This window comes from Sciurus vulgaris (assembly GCF_902686455.1).
Source record: "Sciurus vulgaris genome assembly, chromosome: 7".
NCBI classification, from domain to species: Eukaryota; Metazoa; Chordata; class Mammalia; order Rodentia; family Sciuridae; genus Sciurus; species Sciurus vulgaris.
This window is the reverse complement of record NC_136467.1, coordinates 141184278-141198224: the sequence shown is the minus strand read 5'-3', so window position 1 is coordinate 141198224 and position 13947 is coordinate 141184278.

Sequence of the window (13947 nt, the reverse complement as noted above, 5' to 3'; positions counted from 1 at the left end):
ATAGTAAGGAGAGAGAGAGAGAGAGAGAGAGAGAGAGAGAGAGAGAGAGAGAGAGAGAGAGACAGAAAGAGAGAGAGAGAAAGAGAGAGAGAGAGAGAAAGGGAGAGAGAGGGGGGGAGAGAGAGAGAGGACGAGAACCACCAGGAAATGGCCAAGGACAAGACATAGTCCAAATGGTTATACTGCTAGTGACATATTTTCTTCAACTAGGCCCCGCCTGCTTACGGTTTCCACCTCCTCCCAGTAGTCAATTCAAATTATCAATCTATCCAATGGATTAAATCTATTGGGAGCCTTCATGGTCTGATGACTTCCCTGAAGCCCCACCTCTGCATGTTGCTGCACTGGGGATCCAATCTTCAACCCATGAGCACCTGGGTGCTCTCCAGATCCAAACCATAATACTTGGTTCTTAGGGATAGCTGAATTGCATATCATTGAGTAGCATGTATCTTTAGAGAGTTGGGAAGTCATCGTGAATCAGTAGTGGATCCCAATCGACAAAAGATTTTTCAGATTTTCCTTAATAATATTAGCTTGAAATTGGAGTTATAAACTGGGACCATTACAAACATGTTACAAAGTCGGGTGCTAACAACATTTCTTTAGTAAAGAAGAAAAATATATGATCTTAAGAACTTGAATCTTTCTTTAGACTCCTTAGAGGAATTGCATGATGGATATTTGTTAGGGGCTGAATCATCTCCTTCCCAAGTTCATACCTTTTACCTCAGAATATGACCGTATTTGGAGACAGGGTATTTAAAGTGGTGATCAAGTTAAAAATGAGGTGATAAGAGTGGGTCTTAATCAAAACTAACTGGGGTTTTTATTTTATTTTATTTTTCATTTTTACAGACTGCATTTTGATTCTTTACACAACTTTTCATTTCTATGGCTGTGCACCATTCATGTAATCATACATGTCCGTAGGGTAATGACGTCTGTCTTATTCCACCATCTTTCATACCCCTGCCTCTCCCCCCTCTCATTTTCCTCTAAGTAATCCAAAGTTTCTTCCTTCTTCTCTTACCCATCATTCCCCCACCCACATTATGTATCATCATCCACTTACCAGGGAAAACATTCAGTCTTTGGTTTATTGAGAGTGGCTTATTTCATTTAACATGATATTCTCCAGTTCCATCCATTTACCAGCAAATGCCACAACTTTATTCTTCTTTTTATTCTTTTCTATGACTGAATAATATTCCACTGTGTGCATGGCTAAGGAACTGGGCAGACAATTTACAGAAGAAGATATACAGGTGATTAACAAATATATGAAAAAGTGTTCAACATCTCTAGTAATTAGAGAAATGCAAATTAAAACCACCCTAAGATTTCATCTAACTTCAATTAGAATAGCTATTACCAAGAACACAATCAATACTAGGCATTGGTGTGGATGTGGGGGAAAAGGCACACTCATACTTTTCTGGTGGAGTTGCAAATTGGTGCAGCCGCTCTGGAAAGCAGTGTGAAGAATCCTCAGAAAACTTGGAATGGAACCACCTTTGACCCAGTTATTCCTCTTCTTGGTTTATACCCTAAGGACTTAAAATCAGCAAACTACAGTGAGGTAGTTACATCAATGTTCATAGGCGCTCAATTCACAATAACTAGATGTGGAACCAACCTAGATGCCCTTCAACTGATGAATGGATAAAGAAACTGAGGTATATATACACAATGGAATAAATATTAAACTGGTGTCCTTATTGAGAAGGAATTAGAATACCAGGGCCACACAGGCACAGAGGAAAGACCATGTAAGGATACAGGGAGAAGGTGGTCATCTGCAGAGAGGGCCAGAAAGGAGCCAACCCTGCTAACACCTTGACCCTGGACTTCTAGATTTCAGCACTGTGTGAAGACTTGTACCCAAGGATTAAGCTATCCAGTGTGTGGTACTTTACTATAACAGCCCTACAAAATGAATACAGTATATTATGCCCACTTTTATGAAGTTGAAGACATGGAAACTCTTAGCAACAAACTGTAAGGGTTATAATAAAACTCAGCAATGATAAATGAAACAGAAAGATTATATTTAATAATTATTAATATAAAAGGGCCCTAATTAATCAATCTTCAAACACTTATTTCCTACTTATAAACATGAGCACAAACCCAGCTCTTGCCAATCCCAATGCAGATGGAACAAGCAAGGACAATGGATGATAATTTTGAATTGCATGTGGTGGATGAGGCCTTCTGTCATTATTAATCTTGTTTATTTCTGTAAAGACATGTCACATGAAAGACTACAGCACAAAACAGAAATGAATTGGAAAATCAGGGCTCTGTTTTGCCTCTGCCAATAACTTGTCACGTGTCATTTGGGACATTCGGTAAAGCTCTCTAGGTCTGTTTCTCCAACTCCACAGGAAGGGCATTGGAAAAAGGGAACCCAGGACTCTTCTTGTTCTGGTGTGATTTATCTCGGACTAACCAAAGCAACAGTGTTCAAAACAGGGTAGTATGTAAAGAAAGGGAATATTGCTATCTGGCCTCTGAAATAAAATATAAATGTGCAATTCAGGAACTCAGAGAAAAATGGCTATGACCAAGATATTGGCCAACTAATCTCTCATTTAATTAAAAAAAAAAAAAAAAGAAGAAGAAGAGTAAACGTGAGTTTCAACAAGTAAGATAAACAAGCATTTGCAAGGGGAAAAAAATCCTCTCAGGGTGTTTAACAATGGAATAGACTCCAGAGCCCCACTAACGGACTGCCTTCCTTGGGGATGGTTTAAATGTAATGGAAATCACTTGTTCTTTCACTAAACATAATAAGGGATGGTTGTGTACCGAGCCATCTATCCAGGGCTCAAGGTACAAATTAGTGAGCAAAATAGAAGGAAGGCTCCTGCCACTACTCTTAGGTAGAAGAGAAAATAGGAACCAAACTAATACAAAAATCAAAAGCATAACCACTTGCAGCAAGCTTAGCTGAGTCTGTGAGAATGCACCAGAGAACCTAGGGAGGAATCAGGAAGTCTCCCCAGTGACCACTGAGCTATTTCAGTCGAGGTCTGAAAGCAGCATAGAGACACGGTTGGTGTTCTGTACAAAATCTGAGTTCTCCTTCCCTCTTATCTACAGAATCTCCATTCTTTTCCTGTTCAATGTGCTTAGTAGGATAACTGATTTCCAGGCTCTGTTGCAAGTAGGACAACCTATAGAGTCCTAACCAGAACACTGTAAGTGATTTCTCAGAAAAGTTCATTTTTCCAATGTAAGTACCACATTTTTCTCTTGGGATCTCACTTTTTCTTCCTGTTTGGGACAGTGATGCAATTCTTGGAGTCATCGCAGCCATTTTGTTTCCATGAAGAGCAAACCACATGACAAGTGAAGCAGATCAGGATCAAAGACATCGGGGCAGCAAGATCTGATGCAATTAGAACTCAAACTTTTGATTCCAACTAGTAGGTCATCTCTACAGAATATCTTAACAAGCTTCCAGTGAAGAATTCATCATCTTTCCACACCCTCTGTAACTCATGCAGGTGGAGATTTGCGGTGGACCCATATCTCCTATGTCCGACCACTTCTTCTCCTGCCTGTAGGATTTTCATTCATCCAGCCAGGGTTGTGTTTGCTATCTTGCCTCTTGTCAGTTGTGCTTTATATTATGATTATGTAACTTAATTGCATGTTACATAATACAGTGAAACAGGTGTCAAAGGAAGTTTGGGATTTTGCTTTATAAAGCAAAGTTAAATACTTTTAAAAGCTCAGCAATTGAAACTTCCTGTGTAAGTTTAGGCAAAGCGTTGTTAAAAACTTAGAAGAAACATCATAAAACCCAATAACCATTTTGCACTCAACTTGCTATATGAGTGTCTTCATGCTCTTTGTTGATCCAACTGGGAAAAAAAATAATAATAACTAGAAATCCCGAAGGTGGCAACATAAATGGGATTTGCATTCTAAACACCACAGGAAAATATAGGAAACTTCGATTAACTGACTGATACTCTTATAAAATTTTTTTCCAAAAAAGTATGCTAGATTGTGTACATGTGCATTTGTTTACTGTGGTTTCCTACCTCAGGTAACGTTTTTGCTAACTAACCAAATGCTAGTTCTGATGGAAAGATATCGCTGGAGCATCTAATGTACTATTACTTTAATCAGCATATTACACTACTAGTTTAAACTATTTAAATTCTGAAAATCTTGGCAGTCGATAACCAAATCTAATCAGATCTTTTGTTCAATATGCTGACTGTGTATCAACACAAAATATGCTCTAAGGCCACTCTGGAAGTTTTCCTGCTTCACTTACCATTTCAGCTGCAACTGTAATGGATGGTTCTCTGCACGCTGCAAGTGTAGGGAATGCTCAACTCATGCCCCACTCCCAGTGACCCTAAGCCATTAGGAAATGAGAATCTGTGAAGATGCCTGTGAAGATGCATCATGTGATAAGGGAATATAATATGGTAACCTCTCATTCCTCAATGGGAAAATCTGGAAGCTTATTCCATGTGGTTTCTCAGAACATCCTGCTATGCCCCACCTACCTAGTCCCTAACTCCTAATTAATCAGCGCCTTCAAAATTGTGTGGATTTGTCTCTTTCTCTCATCACTTCTTAATTCAGACTCTCATATCTTATCCAAAAAATTGCAAGAACCATGTGAATACTACCAAATACACCTACCTTGAAAAGAAAAGAAAAAAAAAATATGATCTGAGTATCAAATGTGGTTTTGGTTTCTTTTCCATTGGTCAATCCCTGACTATTATGTTATCAAAATGGTCTCTAAATATTTGCCTAAATGTCTGCAAGATGGATACATACTGCCTTTCCTGTGAACGTGAAGTCACACTGGCCTGTATTCTCTTCTGTGAGATGTTCCATGCATATAGCTGGCCACATTAGGAAGTGCATACTTTCTTCTGGGCCCAGAGGGGGTTATTTAGGGTCCTGCACAAGTAATCGAAACATCCAGACAGTACTAAGTCATTGCCTTGCTCCACAGGCACTTCCCCAAAGACCAGAAAGAGTGAATTAGCTTCCAGAAGGTCAGCCTGGCATAAACCAGTTTCCTTACTTGACACACAGTTTCTACAAGAAAACAAAATAGCAAATTGCCATAATAATACACAAACAAACAAACAAACACAAAAACAAGGAAACTGCCTGACCTTACAGTTCCTTAGCAGCTAAGATCTGGTGAGTTATCACAGACTGTGCCTCATGGCTGCAGATTAAGGGCATGATCCAGGAATTCAATGACAGTTATCAGCCATCAGAGGTCACGACCTCTTCTCATGCCTGGGTAGAAATCCTAGCATGGCTCACTGTGCCCATGTTGGGTAAGTTATCATCAGAAAACTTAACCACCTACACTTGCCCTTGAATTCTACACCACTCCAGGATATTCTCAGGTAGTCCTGTGACTGAGGCGCAATCCCACCCTGTTCAGTTTACAAACTCCTGGTCACAGCGTGTTCTTCCCCCATGAATCTATAGAGGATGCTGATGATGTTTCATTTGTTTTGTTTTTTCATCTAGACCCGACTCTGCTCTTCTGTAGCTTCTATCCTCAAACAACAGTAACCGACTAAAGAATAAATATACACCATAAAGTTCAAGTGAGCAATCAGAGCAGAAACTCTCTCTGATGATATGATAACAACATATCATCTCACCTGGATCAAATTTTATCCCAATTTTATTTGACGATATAAAGATGCCTTTCAGTGGAGATCATAGCTGGGATGTCCATCCAATAACGTGTCTTCTAAGCCAGCGGGTCATCCTTACATGGTTTTCAACAGTTTCGTCCACTAAAAAACAGGCTTAAGGGCTGATATCAGTTACTATCATGGATTCCATGTCCCTATAACACTGTCAGTATGCAGACACCATGGAAGTAAATGGAATCTCCCAAGAAGGACCATAATGTGATAAGGGAATATAATATGGTAACCACCAACATGGAACTTTAAGAACAGCAACCTGAGAGAGTGAGTAAAGGTATCATAGAAAACCCAGAAAATATATGCCAGTTTATTTACCCATTCATCTCTTGAAGGGCATCTAGGTTAGTTCCACAATCTAGCTACTGTGAATTGAGCTGCTATAAACATTGATGTGGCTGTGTTACTGTAGTGTGCTGATTTTAAGTCCTTTAGGTATAAACCAAGGAGTGGGATAACTGGGATAAGGAAACTGTGGTTTATATATACAATGGAATATTATTCAGCCATAAAGAAGAATGATATTATGGCATTTAAAGATAAATGGATGGAACTGGGGAATATCATGCTAAGTGAAATAAACCAATCCCGAAAAAACAAAGGTCCAATGTTTTCCCTGATAAGTGGAGAATGATATATAATGGGGGTGGGGGTGGGGAGTGAGAGAAGAATAGAGGAACTTTAGATTATGTAGTGGGAAATGAGAGGGAAGGGGGTATGAAAAATGGTGGAATGAGACAGACATCATTACCCTGTGTACATGTATGATTACAGGAATGGTGTCTACATGGTGCACAACCATAGAAATGAAAAGTTGTACAATGAATCAGAATGCAGTCTGTAAAAATTGAAAAATTAAAAATTAAATTTTAAAAAAGGAAAACCCAGATAATGCAGGATAATAGAGGATATAAGAAGTCTTTCAGAAAGAAAGAACTGGTTCCAATTGAAACTTGTCTCCATCATTAAATAAGACCTAGAGAAGAGCATTGTCCTGGTAGGGGCCAAGCAGCTGGCTGTCCCAATGACCACGGCAGTCACATCTCCCGGGAACTACGTGGCCAAAGTTGGGCTGCAACTTTGCACGTCTTTTCTTCATGGGGTGAAACTGAGCATGTTTAAATATTAGGAGCTGATAGCAGATGGTTCTTATTATTTATATATTAGAGAAGGGAGAAGATCAGTAATCTGAAGTCCATTGGGTTTGTGGTGAGTCTACAAGATGGCCCCCAAGATCGCCACCTCCTGGTACTCACGCCTTCATGTTGTTGCCTCTGTTTTTCTGGGCTTGGCTTCTGTGATAAATAGAATATGACAAAAGTTATGCTACCTTATTTCTGAGGTTAGGTTATCAAAGACACTGTGTTGCTCTCTTGCCTCCGTGGAAGCTAGGGAGCCCTGTGGAAAAATGGTCCATGCAGCAAGCCGCCGAGGGGAGGCTGGCCAACCAGCCTGCAAGTGAACTTGAAGTAGATCCTCCCTCAGTTCAACCTCGGCAGACCACAGTCTTGCAACTTCACAAGTGACCCAGAGCCAGCACCAACCAACAAAGCTACTGCAGGATTCCCACCCCTCGGAAGCTGTTCCATGATACACCCTCGGTGCTTTAACATGCTAGACTTTGTAGCAATTTGTGATCATCAATAACTCGTGCAGTGGGAAAGAAGGTCAAAAAGGAAAGGAATCACCCAGATCCCATAGAAACGTATTAACTTTAGACAAGAGGAGGCAGGCCACTTTTTGTCCCGGAAGGCAAGGAAATCTTCCCTTTTGGGTATGAATGTAAGTCGAAGGGTCCCTCTCACTAACTTCACAGTTTAGTTTTTGTTGTTCCTTTAGTGTGAATTTTTCTTCAGACTCTTTTAGCATTCAGTTGTTTGTTGAAAGAGAGCAAATGGTTTGGCACCCCAGATCTGGTGCTTGATAGAAGGTGGAGCAAGCAGCTTATCGGGGTCACTAGTAAAGCAAGTGGTCCAAGTGGTGGACGGTGACTTCTGAGCTGGTGACTCCAGACAAGGAAGTCCAGACTAGGCTTGATGGAAATGGGAAACGGAAGTAGAGACCAGGTTGAGGAATGAGCAAACAACAAAAACCCGTGGAATTCAGCTCTAGATGGGAAGATCAGAGTGGGATGTCAGCTGCACTGATTTTTGGCAGTGGAATCAAGGTCATTCACAAGTGCCACAGTGACGCACAGCAGCGTGTGGCTGAGGCACAGGCAGCGGAAGCCAGCTGGCCTCCATCAATTTTTAATAGCCGTGGTAGGGTGTGAGGAATTATCTATGTGACGTAGAATTGATGCAGGATGATAGAGAGCAAAACGTGAGGCAGAGAAAGGGCTCATGTAGAATATTCCAGTGGCAGCAATGGGAAGAGGTGACTTTGCCTATTCAGATGACAGGGCCTGTGAGTGAGTGTCAGATATAGTGCATAGTTGAGGCCATGCCTTGGGAACACAGGAGGACAACTCCAAGCCAGCCCTCGTCGTGCAGGGCAGATAGGGAAGAATGAGCTCCTCAGCCAGGGCGTCGGAAGTGGAATCCCGGGGGGAAAGGCCCTCACTCTGCGCCTAGATCCCTGACGGAGGTAGCCTCCGGCAGTCAGAAAGGTCCCACACAGCCCCCTGCGGGGCCAGAGTATCCGGGTCTCAACACTTTCGTGAGAGATTCTCTCCATGCCTTTCGGGCACTCACACCCTGGCAGCGAGAAGCACGGGTTCCAACAGGAGCTGGAGGGAGCCTTTGGTGAAGGGATGGATGGAATTGCTTTTCCATGTTAATTCTGGCTTGTTTCTAGGGAAGTTGGCCAACTCCAAGTCTGGTGACTGGGAAATGTTCCTTCTGGGAACACGAGATTCATGACTAACGATTTGGGGCTTGAAGCTGACGTTCTCTTTGGCTCTAGATCCCTGGAGACAGTGAAAGTCAGAGAAGAGTCAACACCACCCTAAACCAGCTGGTACCTACTAGATGCTATCGATTCTCATACTGGTGTGGAGTTACAACCTGCCAGGTGTTAGTGCTTCTCACAGTGCATCTAAATATAGTGGAAATAAAGGGATATTTTAGTTTTTAGGTGGAAACTTATTGGAGGAATGGACATTTTTCTCAGTGCCTCTTTGTAAATGATCAGGCTGAAATATTGTTGAGGACTGATAAGGTGGTTCTCTGGACATCTGGAGAGGAGAGATGGGCCAAAACCACTCACCCATTTTCTTTGTGATCATCATTTCTCCTACCATGTGTTAAATTACTAATAGGACAGATTAAAACTTGACTTAATGGTCTCTTTTCTGACAAAATCCATTAATTCCTACCTAAATAATATTTATGATATTGGTATGGTTGCATTTATTCACTTTTGCAATTGTAGTCTATAAAATCTATAAAAGCTGAGTTTGTTTCTAGTGTCTTAGTTTGCCCAAGGTATAGTATGTAATGGGCATTCCATGGCCTGTGTTGAATGGAAGAATTAATGAATGAATGTCTTGGGAGTAGCGTGAGTGAGCTGGGATATACATGGAGACATGCATCCTACTCCTTAAAATTTTTGTAACTATGTTTCCATATGTCCATTTAACATGTATCCTCAGTGAGAACACACATAATTGATATTATCTTTAGTATCAAATATGTAACAAAATTTCATACATATTCAATTTGTGACATCTAGCCCTTCGAAATTGTTTATCATTCTATTTTCAACCAAGTTTCCTATGTCGGTGATCATGTAAAATTAAAAAGGAAATGTGAAGTCTATTCAGGAAACAATCTGGTTTTATTTGACATCATTCAAAGAGATAGGGCAAATGACAGTTTTTTTAGAGGAAGAAATATGTGTTCTCAAATGTCATTTAATATTTTTCATCTCTGCATAAAGAAGTGAATCTATTTTATCTACAGCTCATTTCTTTTCATTACCTGTGCTATAATAGTTTAAAAACTATTTAGTTGACAGAGTTCAAATGAAATTATTATTTTTTCTTTTCCGGGGACACACTTTTAAATTAATTTATTATGACTAGATAGTCAACTGTATGTATTCACATTAGCCAAAGAAACAAAACAGCAAATAAAGGGTTGGGGATATATTCTGAGGATCTTCCAATGGGCCACAGTGGAAGTTATATTCAAAGGTGCAACAAAATTCTTTACTTTTCCATCAACTCTCCAGTCTATTGATGGTTATCCAAATATTATTTCTTAGAGAACACACAAGTGACACTATTGCAGATGTGGCACCATTTTTATGGTGTGTGTGTGTGTGTGTGTGTAAGCATATACTCTCCCAACACTTTTATTCTCATGCATAATTACTTTTCCTACATCACACAGGACAAGGGACTCCTACCTGTTACTACCTGTAATGGTTGCATACTACATAAGAAAATTAGCTCATAATCGCTAAGAAACTTCCTGACAATTATTGGATTTTGAACTCAGATCACTCAGAGGCTAAGTTGTTCTTTTTAGGTATACATGGCAATAGACAATAGTATGTATTTTGACTTGTTATACATACATGGAGTCTAACTTATTCTAATTAGGATCCCATTCTTGCTGTTGCACATGATGTAGCAGGACAATGTTCTTAATGACTATACTATACTAAATTGTAGTTGGCCATAAAGCATATTCTGTAAAAATAAATATTTGATAAAAGAGAATATCCACTGACAGAAAACAACTTTCATGTCCATAGCAGAATGATGGGACAGAAGCTGAATTAGAATTTTCTTTAGTAATGTTTTAATCAAGAAACTTTACAATACCTAAAAGAATGGAATTGGCCAGTTTGATATGGAAAAATGAGGCCATGTCCCCCAGAAGGAAACAAAAAAGCCAGGCATTCTGAAGCTCTGAGAAAAAAATTAAGGCTGGGTAGGAATCACCCCTGATGGCTCTCAGCTCTTCCATCCAAGTTGTAAACAATCTGGGCATAAAGGCCATTCGGGAGCTTCTGGGTGGTACAATAAAATTATTTTGAAATGGCGGAAAATACTCAAGTATTTTATAGAGAGTGTTTTCTACTGCCTATAAGATATGAAACATAATGGAGCTATATAAGGTTGGCTTTATTCTAATGGACAAGACAGGGTCAGATAGAAGGAAATGGTGGTTCTGTTCAATGAGCTGGCAGAGGAGAAATTGTAGCTCTTCTTCTTCTCTTGGCCTCTGAAACCACAATTTACCTTTTGAAAGCACTTGCTGCACAGTGCTGATTTCGTTCAGAAGCAGTCCTCCGGGAGAAAGGCCTGGGTTACAAGGCTCTGGTGCTACAGGGGAGGTTCTGAGGTGAGTCTCTTTGGGGTACAAGGGTTTGGATGTCCACAGAGGAGTTCACGTTCTCTACATCACCCCGTCTGCATTCTGTCTGCAGAGAGTTACAGGACTCGCGCACACACAAGGAACCACGCACCCCTCCTGATCCTGTTACACATTGGCCTTTATTCATGCCAAGAAATTATGGCTCCCAGGGAAATGCATATCTATCACACTTGAAATGACCACCAGGTGAAGCAGAGAATCCAGGACTAGAATCATTGGTTCTTCTGGTTCTTTCTTAGAATACCAGTGTAATTTCAAAGCAAACAACTCCAAACTGGGCAGAAGTGATAATCCCAAGTGTCATGTTTACCAGATCCTCGAGGACATATTTTCCATCAAATTTTGGGAAGACTATTTTAACAGACCATTAAATGTCATACTCTGAGTTTATATGCAGGATTTGTCACTACATTTTCTTTTGACAGCACTATTGTTCGAAATAAATGTGAGCATTGTAGTGGGGGTAATCTCAAATGTCTTCAAAGTTATTTTGACTAATGAGAAGAACTCATATGGGAATTTTTATTTTGACCAAAATTAATCTTCCTATTCCTCCTAATGATATGAACTTCTGTGCAATATTTTTTTTTAAAGAATGGAGTTACTGTGTGGTCCATTAGAGGAATAAACTGATACATAAAAAGTTTGTAGGGGACAATATTATAATTGGAAGAGTTTATGGTCTCATGGAAATTATTGTCTGGATTAAAAATATTTAAAGGCAGAAGACTGGCAAATCAAAATTTTATGTCTCAGTTTCTTAGAGAAGTTCCTTTATTTTCACATCCATAAGTCAACACAAGCAGATTGAAGATATTTATTGCCTGTGTGATATAATCAAAAGAACAATGACCTCTTTTTTTCCAACTACAAGCAGAATAACAATTGATATTATTTGAAATATTGAAATAAAGAAACTTGAATAGAGAAAACATGTGTTAGTAATGAGAGAGGGCCAGTCTGTGAAGGCAAGTCTACTGTGAAGTAGTATTCAGTCCATAATGTGCTCCTTCTTAAAGCCTTTGTGTTCCTGCATGCCCATGTCTTTAAATGTGTAATGGTAGCCTATGCCAGCCATAATAAGGACATTATTTTTTAAATTTTTAGCTATGACATAATACTGGTACATATTCATGGGCTCCAGTGTTATATCCAATACATTTATACAATGGATAATGATCAAATCAGGGTTATTCCCATATCCATCACTTCAAACACCATGCTTTCTTGCATTGGAAACAATCAAAATACTTTTCTCTTGCTATTTTGAAATAGATAACTATAGCAAGCCCACTGTGCTATATTTTTTTCTGTATTTTTTTCTCCTCTTTTGTATCCAAAAATAAACATCTAGCTCCCCTCTCCTCTCCTCTGTCCCTGGCAAACACTATTCTACTTTCTACTCCTCTGAGATCAGTTCATTTAGCTTCCACATATGAGTGAGAAAGTGCATTATTTATCTTTTCTTGCCTGTCTTGTGTCACTTAATTAAGAACATTAGTTTAATTTCATTAGGCACAAACACATTAATTGATTTTTTTATCTGAGATGTACAGGAAATATTAATATTTTTTTATTTGCAAATAAAAAACAGGAGTCACATGAAAAGGAATTTTCAATGACTAAATAAAGTGGAAGAAGTGAGAGGGAACTGAGATGTCTTAACCTAAACTACAGCTTTATTCTCTCTAAATCATGCTGCAGAATTACTATGATATGAACTTGCTCACTGAATCCACTAAACAAAAAAATGATCTCATACCTTATGCCTTCTACCAATTGTGAATTGTCTACATTCATAACAAAACATGAGAGAATATGATCATGGAAAAGAATCCATAGAGAAGTGCAAACATACTTGACATTTGCTTCAACATTTTCTGTAAAACAAATAGAATTTTAATTTAAAAGGTTCTTCCCAAGGCAATGTACTAATAACTGCTTGGAAAGTAATAACAATGCATATTTACTCATTTTTCTCTGTCTCAAATGATTGTCTGGTAGATCAAATATAACTCAGTGACCACAAAGGAGAAAGAAGTAACAGAACCAAAAGAAACACTCCAGTAAAGTTCAGAATTGTGTGTGAAATTAGTCAGCAAACTTGAATAATGAAGAGTTGAGGATGTATAACAACATTCAAGACTAATAAGACATCATTCAGCCCTTCCAAAATATAATTCCCAGGAAAACAGTAGCTTCTGTAATACTGTAAAACTGTGCATGTGGATTATCCAAAGCTGGTTTGAAAGATAGTTTTGTAATGATGAAATCCAAGAAAATAAACTGTCACAAACAGGAACCCAGAATCCCACACCTGATAAAACACCATTGTTTGGGGTCTAGGATCCTGCCAAGTTTTATGTACTAGATGTACTGCATTAGAACAGCACATGCATATTTACTGTTCCTATAGAAACCTGGTACATTCAACAGTAAGGGAATTTTGAACAAGGTTGAGAACACAATTCTAAGACAATGAGAGGAAGAAAGTTGAAACCTGATGTCTTACAGGTCCAGACTCAACACCATATCATCAAAGTAAGTGAATTTGCATTTTTTAACTAATTAGTTTAGCTAACTGGTTGGCCACTTGGGAAGGATTTTAATTGTCTGTTTCTATTTTCTTCGTATCCCACGTCATTCTCTTAAAATTGAGGATTTCCAGAATTCTACATTTGGCAATAAGTTGAAAGTCCACTACTTGGTTTTTGTTTAGGCAATGGCACTCCAAGAAAGCCAAAGGAGAATATCCTTCCCACCCCAAGAACTCAGGCATTGACTACAACCAGATCTTTAACAGTGACACCTGGCAAAGACCATCAGTCTCTGGGTTAAGAGCAGGAAACCAATGTCCATTGATGCAGACACCAAGAATGTGCCAGAGAAGTGTCCATCTT